This window comes from Xyrauchen texanus, chromosome 4 (genome assembly GCF_025860055.1).
Source record: "Xyrauchen texanus isolate HMW12.3.18 chromosome 4, RBS_HiC_50CHRs, whole genome shotgun sequence".
In the NCBI taxonomy this organism is placed as follows: Eukaryota; Metazoa; Chordata; class Actinopteri; order Cypriniformes; family Catostomidae; genus Xyrauchen; species Xyrauchen texanus.
Window position 1 is genome coordinate 3,499,183 of NC_068279.1, and position 9,685 is coordinate 3,508,867.

Genomic DNA, 9,685 nt, shown 5'->3' on the forward strand with positions numbered 1-9,685 from the left:
ATGACAAAAATATCCCTAAACACCTTGTGTGAATGGTAAAGTAATAATAATAATAATAAACTACTACTTAACTACATACCTGTGCTGTTGAGTCTTTGTAGTTGATAATAAAAAGTGAAATACCGCTGTAAGATATCTTTCGGATTGGATCATGTGGATTGCTGGGAAACAGGGCCAACGCTGAATAGAGCTGCTGCTGTCTGGATCCCTGACAGAAGAGATTTCAGACTTGTCAACAAAGAGTGCAGAACCAGTTCAGTCTGAGGATTTCACAGACGGTGACTAAGACTCGGCATAGGCATTTCACCCACGTGTCTGTAAAAGGACAAGGCACTCCCCTTTAAAAAAAAGTGACATTCTGTGAAATGCATTCACTGAAGTACAAAAGTAAAGGAATGGGTCTCTCAAAAATGTAAATTCTTTCATCATTTACTCACCCTCATGCCATCCCAAATGTGTTAGACTTTCCTTCTTCTACAGAACACATACAATGATTTTTAGAAGAATATTTCAGCTCTGTAGGTCCTTACAATGCAAGTGAATGGTGACCAGAACCGTGAAGCTCCAAAAAGCACATAAAGGCAGCATAAAAGCAATCCATACGTCTCTAGTGGTTTAATCCATGTCTTTTGAAGCGATCCAATCGCTTGACTATCATGATTTCAAGCTCGATTTCACTTCAAACACTAGGAAGTGTAATTGAGCTTGAAATGATGATCCCCAATGAGATATGTGGAAAAGAGAGTTATATTTTGGTCTTTTCTTAAACAAAATCAATTGAATGTCTTCAGAAGAGTCTTATGCATTACCTTTTTTTTAGCTTTAAAGTTCTGGTCACCATTCACTTACATTGTATGGACCTGCAGAGCTGAAAAACTAAAACATTTCATTTGTGTTCTGCAGAAGAAAGACACATTTGGGATGACATGAGGGTGAGTAGTACAAATAAAAATATACTTAAATAGTTTAAATCCTACATATTAGGCCTACAGTGTTTTTGAAGAACGCTGCAAGAAAAACAGAAGTTCAATTACAAGTTAGACAGAGAGCATTTTATCTCACGCCAAATAGTTGCTCGTGAACCGATGTCACATTAGCCTGAGGTAACTATAGGAACAGAAGCTGCTTGAGGACCTTTCCATTAGTATTGAACATCATCGACAAATCATAAGTAGGATACTCTCATTATTGATCACTTTATTATAGATTTAACAAAAAACATTCAACGCGTTTTGCTTAAAAAGTCTTCAAGACGACATTTGGCTAACTATGCTAAGCAGAGTTGCCATGCAAGGCGCTAGCAACTTGGGGTTCAGTGCCTTGCCCAAAGACACTTCGGCATGTTGAGTCGTGTGGGCCGAGAATCGAACCGCCAACCCTGTTATTAACGGCTAACCACTCTACCACCCGAGCCACAGCCGCCCATGTAATAGGCAAATTAATCTGCATTGGTATACAGTATATACCAATGCACGAAACAAGTGCTAACATGGATTTCCACTGCAAATGTCCAGAGAGAGATCGCTCATGTGTTTAATATGATTTGACCTGTGGGGTCTTCATTGATTTGATAAAGCCACAGAAACAGTACTGCAATGCAGGCGTTGTGCAGCAGCAGGTAATTACAGACACGGGAGAATAAGTCCCAATATTGCCAGAGGCTTTGACTGCCTGTATAGACTAAGAGAGAATAGAGGTGTAGAAGGTGAAAAGGAAATGTGCTTTCATAATCTCTGGCGTATTTAAGCAATGATAGTGCAATCCAATAGAACTGATACCTCAAATCATGTGGCTTATTGAGGAGAGGTGTGAGAGACTTACTTAATTTTGCCTGGTATAAAACAGGTAAAAAAAAATCCCAAAATTACATTAGAGGGACCCGAGCCATAAATCTAGAGAATGCCACATGTCTCTTTGACTTGTGCCAGTTAGCAACTGACTACTGTAGCAACCACCAAGAACACCCTAGCAACCATATAGCAACATGTTAAGAAACCAATAGGAACACAACATAAACCACCAACAACATCCTTGTAACCATATAGCAACATGCTAAAAACCACCATAGCAACTGCACATTAACAAGTTACAAAATCACTGCGAACACAATAGCTGCAACCATCAACAACACCTAGCAACAATATTGTAACATGCTTAAAACACCAAGAACTCCCTAGCAACCACATAGCAACATGTTAGAAACCAATAGTAACACAACAGAAACCACCAACAACATCCTTGTAACCATATAGCAACATGATAAAAACCATGAAGAAAACCATAACAACTGCGCAGTAACATGTTAAAAAAAAACACTACGAACACAATAGCTGCAACCATCAACAACACCCTAGCAACAATATTGTAACATGCTTAAAACTCCAAGAAAACCCTAGCAACGAGATAGCAACGTGTTAAAAAACCAATAGGAACACAACAAAAACCACCAACAACAACCTTAGAAAACCATATAGCAACATGCTAAAAACCATGAAGAACACCATAGCAACCGCACAGTAACAAGTAAAAAAACACTACGAACACAATAGCTGCAACCATCAACAACACCCTAGCAACAATATTGTAACATGCTTAAAACTCCAAGAACACCCTAACAACCACATAGCAACATGTTAAGAAACCAATAGTAACACAACAGAAACCACCACCAACAACATCCTTGTAACCATATAGCAACATGCTGAAAACCATAGCAACTGCGCAGTAACATGTTAAAAAAACACTACGAACACATTAGCTGCAACCATCAACAACACCCTAGCAACAATATTGTAACGAGATAGCAATGTGTTAAAAAATCAATAGGAACACAACAGAAACCACCAACAACAACAACCTTGTAACATATAGCAACTTGCTAAAACCATGAAGAACACCATAGCAACCACACAGTAACAAGTTACAAAATCACTGCGGACACAATAGCTGCAACCATCAACAACACCTAGCAACAATATTGTAACATGCTAAAAACCCACTAATAGCACCCTATCAACAACCAAAACAAATGCATAGCAACAATCTAAAAATTACCTGGAACACCCAAGCAACTAAATAGCAACATGCTAAAGACCACTAAGAAATCCCCTAGCATCCGTATGGTAACACTATTTTTTTTTTACTTAGAACACCCTATCAACCGCATAGCAACATGCTAGCAACCACATAGCAACATGCTAAAAACACTAAAAACACCCTAGCAACCACATAGCAACTTGCAAACAACCACTAAGAACACCCTAGCAACCACATAGCAGCATGCTAAAAGAGGCTGTATGTCTTCTGTCTCTTTAGCTCAGTCACTTGTGCTCTTCAGATAAGCAGTTCAACATGCATTTGATGACTGTGAACAAACGCAGTGGTTCTCAGGTGGTCAGTCACAGGTCTGTTTGGATAGGTCCACAGATGGCAAAAAAATGCACACGATAAAAGGCAACTACCCATATGATCGTGCATAGTTAGGATAGCTAAATAAAAACATGATCTCATGTAACTAAAAAAATCTATATAATAAAATAACTTTACATGGCTCCCTACACGTATCGCGGACGTTCAGAGGTGAAATGTCCACTGTGTGGCGCTAAAAGTTAGTTGCACAAATGAGAGGCTCTATATTCGTGAGTGTGCAACATCTTATCCAATTTTCGTGCCTGCAAAAGCACAAGTGGGCATGGGTGGTAGTGTTTGCGCAATCTGCAGAATCACACTTTCCATGCATATAAAAGGAGCTTATCACTGTCATAGAAATATTCCCGGCATTCATCAAGAAAGCAGTTAATGCACAAAACAAGCTAATTTTAAAAAATTCCTTGCACACTTTACACTACCAACTTCTTTGTTTATATCACTGGTGCTTGGGGGAATGGACTATATAATAGGACGCAAATGGTGCAATAACTGGAGAAAAACCTCAGAATTAAATTGCACTTGACCCAGCCCATTTGCGTGTTGTGCGTGTGATTTCGCCAAACCCACTTGCACCTAGACTTAGCGCATGCTTGCACGAAAACACCCATGCCCACTGACTTTGCACTTATGACATATGGCAGAGTGCTCTGCTCGGTGCTAGCGCTCTTAAAATAGGGCCAGAGGTTGAGGTAATGCTCTTTCGAGATTTAAATGAACAAAACCGACATCCCTACCTTAAATCTTAAACCTAAACCTAACCGATAGTGTCATAAAAGCAAATGTGAGATGAAAAACGTAATCACTGAAGCAACCACATCATTTTACGGTACTTCTATGACACTATCGCTATCGGCTCACATGTTGACTCGTGTGATCTTCAGGACTCATACCCCGGTCCTTTGCATTGTAAGTGCAATGGTCTATCAGTTGAGATTGTCATGTTCACTGTTGTCTTTTGTTTTGTGCTTTTATGTTGAAATTTAGTTTAGTTCCTGTTTGGTTTTTGTAGTCCTTTTGTAGTTTCATTTTATGATTGGTGTTCCCCTGATTAGTTCTCATTCCCTGATTGTTACCCCAGGTGTTCCTTATTCCCTTGTTTGTTCCTTTTTGTATATAAGCCCTTTCAGTTTCCTTGTTAGTTCTTGCATGTTTTGGATGCTCTGTGCCAGGTCTCCATTGTTTTGCTTTCTTCTGAGTTTTTCTTTGTTTTTTTTTAATAAACTACAAAAGGACTACAAAAACCAAACAGGAACTAAACTAAATTTCAACATAAAAGCACAAAACAAAAGACAACAGTGAACATGACAGAGATAACGGCAATTTGAATAAAATTCACCAGGAAACTGTCACAATATGTGCAAGCCACGTAAAAGTTATTTTGCAAAAATGTAGGTATAATAATGTGTTTCTATGAGACCAGGTAGCAAAATATATAGATAGATATTTTGACATTTTAATGAAAAGGCAAATACTGCTCAGGTCAAATTGAGTAACCCTAAGAAAACATTCAAAAAATCAGTTTTGTTATAAAAAAAAAAATCATAAAAAAATTTACTTAAAAAAATAAAAATTATTTAAAATTTGTATTAAAAATATCTCAACAATAAACGTTTTAAATATAATATTATTCATGGTTACACCACTTGACATTTTTTAAATATTAAATCAATTTCTTTGAAGAAAATGCTATAAATGTTTTCAAAAATGTATGAAACCAACATGGACACACAGATAAAATTTATACGAACTTGGCACATGCTTTAAAGGTACAGGTTACCCAAAAATGAAAATTCTCTCATCATTTACTCACCCTCATGTCATCCCAGATGTATGACTTTCTTTCTTCAGCAGAACACAAATGAAGATTTTTAGAAGAATATTTCAGCTCTGTTGGTCCATACAAATGTTTCATTTTGTGACCGTACAGCGCAACTCCTTGGACAATGTAGCTCATTAATGGATAGCTATATTCTCCTAAACACTGGTGGCATCCCCAAAAATAATCACCTACAGCACCTTTTAACAAAGTGCCCGCTCGCAGATTTTCATCTTGAAATGATTATAAAGCATTTGCACCTTCTCATATCCCCGTCAATCGATGGGTAAGATCAGTAATGTCTCATACTGATCACATTAGCGTGTTGCCTCGGAGTCCCTTGAGTTTGCATATTGAAGAAATAGATTTGTGGTTCACACCATCTGCACAGCAGCTCATAAACACCTGGACAAGTGTGACACATCCAGTACACAAATCTATAGACTGATGTCACAGAATATCTCATGCCATACCACAACAAACGGCAAACACGGCAGTTTCAGCCCATCTTGGGTTTGTAGGGCACCTTGCAACATCAAAACATGAACAAGCATCACCATTATTATTACTCATATAGGCATTTGAACAAAGAGTGCCAGAGCAGTAACTGTTATAAGCATATACAGTACTTTGTGACCTATTCAATGAGTGTATGCAAATCTGAACAGAGACCAATTGTCTGTTTCCGAAAGTAAAAATCCCATAAATGTTTTCCACAGGAGAATTGAACAATAAACCTTTAAAGACAGACATGCAGTGAGCTCCGAGGTTGTTAATCAATGGTATATGCTGTGTCTGTGTAATTTCAACCACATAACATTTAAAAAAAAATAGCATTTAATAGCTGAATTTAAGGTGAATAACTACACTACCCATAATCCTCCATAATTTTTTTTAGTGGAAAAATCCACCAATCAGAAAATTGCTGCGAGCAAAGTGCACCAAATGAGCCCAGCAGCACTAAAACTACTTGTATATATGTGTACATATCTGAATATTTAACAAGAAACTTAAAACATATCGTTTTTTATTCTTAAAATGAACAACTTTAAATCAAATACGCCATGAAGGACTGAAATCCTGCAGCGCCCGCAAGGTCCCCCTGCTCAAGGAAGCACATGTACAGGCCCGTCTGAAGTTTGCCAATGAACATCTGAATGATTCAGAGGAGAACTGAGTGAAAGTGTCGTGGTCAGATGAGGCCAAAATGGAGGTCTTTGGCATCAACTCAACTCGCCGTGTTTGGAGGAGGAGGAATGCTGCCTATGACCCCAAGATGACACCATCCCGCCGTCAAACATGGAGGTGGAAACATTATGCTTTGGGGGGAGGGGGTTTCTGCTAAGGGGACAGGACAACTTCACCACATCAATGGGACGATGGACGGGGCCATGTACCGTCAAATCTTGGGTAAGAACCTCCTTCCCTCAGCCAGGGCATTGAAAATGGGTCGTGGATGGGTATTCCAGCATGACAATGACCCAAAACACAAGGCCAAGGCAACAAAGGAGTGGCTCAAGAAGAAGCACACTAAGGTCCTGGAGTGGCCTAGCCAGTCTCCAGACCTTAATCCCATAGAAAATCTGTGGAGGGAGCTGAAGGTTCGAGTTGCTAAACGTCAGCCTCGAAAGCTTAATGACTTGGAGAAGATCTGCAAAGAGGAGTGGGACAAAATCCCTCCTGAGATGTGTGCAAACCTGGTGGCCAACTACGAGAAACGTCTGACCGCTGTGATTGCCAACAAGGGTTTTGCCACAAGTACTGAGTCATGTTTTGCAGAGGGGTCGAATACTTATTTCCCTCACTGTATATACACTCACCTAAAGGATTATTAGGAACACCTGTTCAATTTCTCATTAATGCAATTTACTAATCAACCAATCACATGGCAGTTGCTTCAATGCATTTAGGGGTGTGGTCCTGGTCAAGACAATCTCCTGAACTCCAAACTGAATGTCAGAATGGGAAAGAAAGGTGATTTAAGCAATTTTGAGCGTGGCATGGTTGTTGGTGCCAGGCGGGCGGTCTGAGTATTTCACAATCTGCTCAGTTACTGGGATTTTCACGCACAACCATTTCTAGGGTTTACAAAGAATGGTGTGAAAAGGGAAAACATCCAGTATCGCGGCAGTCCTGTGGGCGAAAATGCCTTGTTGATGCTAGAGGTCAGAGGAGAATGGGCCGACTGATTCAAGCTGATAGAAGAGCAACTTTGCCTGAAATAACCACTCGTTACAACCGAGGTATGCAGCAAAGCATTTGTGAAGCCACAACACGCACAACCTTGAGGCGGATGGGCTACAACAGCAGAAGACCCCACCGGGTACCACTCATCTCCACTACAAATAGGAAAAAGAGGCTACTATTTGCAAGAGCTCACCAAAATTGGACAGTTGAAGACGAAAAATGTTGCCTGGTCTGATGAGTCTCGATTTCTGTTGAGACATTCAGATGGTAGAGTCAGAATTTGGCGTAAACAGAATGAGAACATGGATCCATCATGCCTTGTTACCACTGTGCAGGCTGGTGGTGGTGGTGGTGTAATGGTGTGGGGGATGTTTTCTTGGCACACTTTAGGCCCCTTAGTGCCAATTGGGCATCGTTTAAATGCCACGGCCTCCCTGAGCATTGTTTCTGATCATGTCCATCCCTTTATGGCCACCATGTACCCATCCTCTGATGACTACTTCCAGCAGGATAATGCACCATGTCACAAAGCTCGAATCATTTCAAATTGGTTTCTTGAACATGACAATGAATTCACTGTACTAAAATGGCCCCCACAGTCACCAGATCTCAACCCAATAGAGCATCTTTGGGATGTGGTGGAACGGGAGCTTCGTGCCCTGGATGAGCATCCCACAAATCTCCATCAACTGCAAGATGCTATCCTATCAATATGGGCCAACATTTCTAAAGAATGCTTTCAGCACCTTGTTGAATCAATGCCACGTAGAATTAAGGCAGTTCTGAAGGCGAAAGGGGGTCAAACACAGTATTAGTATGGTGTTCCTAATAATCCTTTAGGTGAGTGTATACACATATAGATATATATACACACACAGAGACATACATAACACACACTTCTGGCCTATTATTTGCAACTTTTAAAAAAGCTTATGGTTAGGCTACTTAACTACATTACTTGGAGGGAATTATCGATTGTGATTATTATTATTAATAATACATGTAATTATTTATTAAGCAAACCAAATTGCTGTTGCTGCCAACTGATAAAACCTCCACATCATGTCTAAAAACACCCCTTAACCATGGTAAAATCAATGTAAATCAAGGCCTCTCATGGCTCGTCATTAAAATTTTAAGGCATTTGAGAGTTTGTGTTCTGTAAAATGTTTCTACATTATGCTTCTGTTGCCTGCAGATGCAATGCGACGCATCATTAATTTTGGAGTACACACGAGGCATGCTGTTCAACAGTTATATAATCAGCAGCACCCGAGAGACTGCTATCTATGGCCTGAGAAAATTCAAGAATGGTTGCACAGCAAACAAACTCACAGCTACAACAGAGACTGACAGATAAACAGAAGCATTACAAGACTTTATATGACTTTCGCACATTCTCGGTTCTCTCACATTGCTAACGGTCCATTAAGATGCATTAATAAGCCTCTGTTTCAACACCTAGTGACCTGCCTTTTTTACAGACTGCCTATTTATTGCAGGCAGCTACCAATAGCCCAATTTGATTTTAAGCAGGATTGGGGAGTGACTTTAAAATGTTTAGTAGTGTGACAGTAGTTCAGATATTTTCAAAGTAGTGCAGCTTTTCCAGCAACAAGTCTCTATTTCCAACAATTACTGAAGCGCAACCACATTTTGTCAAATCAGTAAAAGGCACAAAACAATTCAAGGTCAATTGAAATGGTCGTTTTAGGTAAATAAAATTGTAAAAAAAAATATTTACAATTCACTTATAAAAACCATTGGGAAGTCCAATCCATGTCAGTGAATCAGTTATTTTTGACAGCTCATGTAAATTACACTGCCGTCAAAAAGTTAGGAACAGATGTACAGATTTTGCTCTTATGGAAAGAAATTGGTACTTTTATTCACCAAAGTGACATTCAACAGATCACATTGGATAGTCAGAACATTAATAACGTGAAAAATTACTATTATAATTTGAAAATAATTTTACTACTTCAAAGAGTTCTCATAAAAAATCCTCCATGTGCAGCGATGACAGCTTTGCAGATCCTTGTTATTCTAGCGGTCAGTTTGTCCAGATACTCAGGTGACCTTTCACCCCTCACTTCCTGTAGCACTTGCTATAGATGTGTCTGTCTTGTCGGGCACTTCTCACACATCTTACAGTCTAGCTGATCCCACAAAAGCTCAATGGGGTTCAGATCCGTAACACTCTTTTCCAATTATCTGTTGTCCGATGTCTGTGTTTCTTTGCCCACTCGAACC

The 9,685-nt window shown here is 39.5% G+C and overlaps 1 protein-coding gene across 1 annotated transcript in view; it reads right to left on the reverse strand.

Annotated features, from left to right (window-relative positions):
* LOC127642932 (apical junction component 1 homolog) overlaps positions 1 to 209 on the reverse strand; it is a 37,956-nt gene extending 37,747 nt beyond the window's left edge. Inside the window, exon 1 of the mRNA XM_052125383.1 lies at positions 80 to 209. The gene's annotated coding sequence lies outside the window, so the exon portion shown is untranslated. The remainder of the gene's footprint in view (positions 1 to 79) is intronic.
* Positions 210 to 9,685: the final 9,476 nt, after the last annotated feature.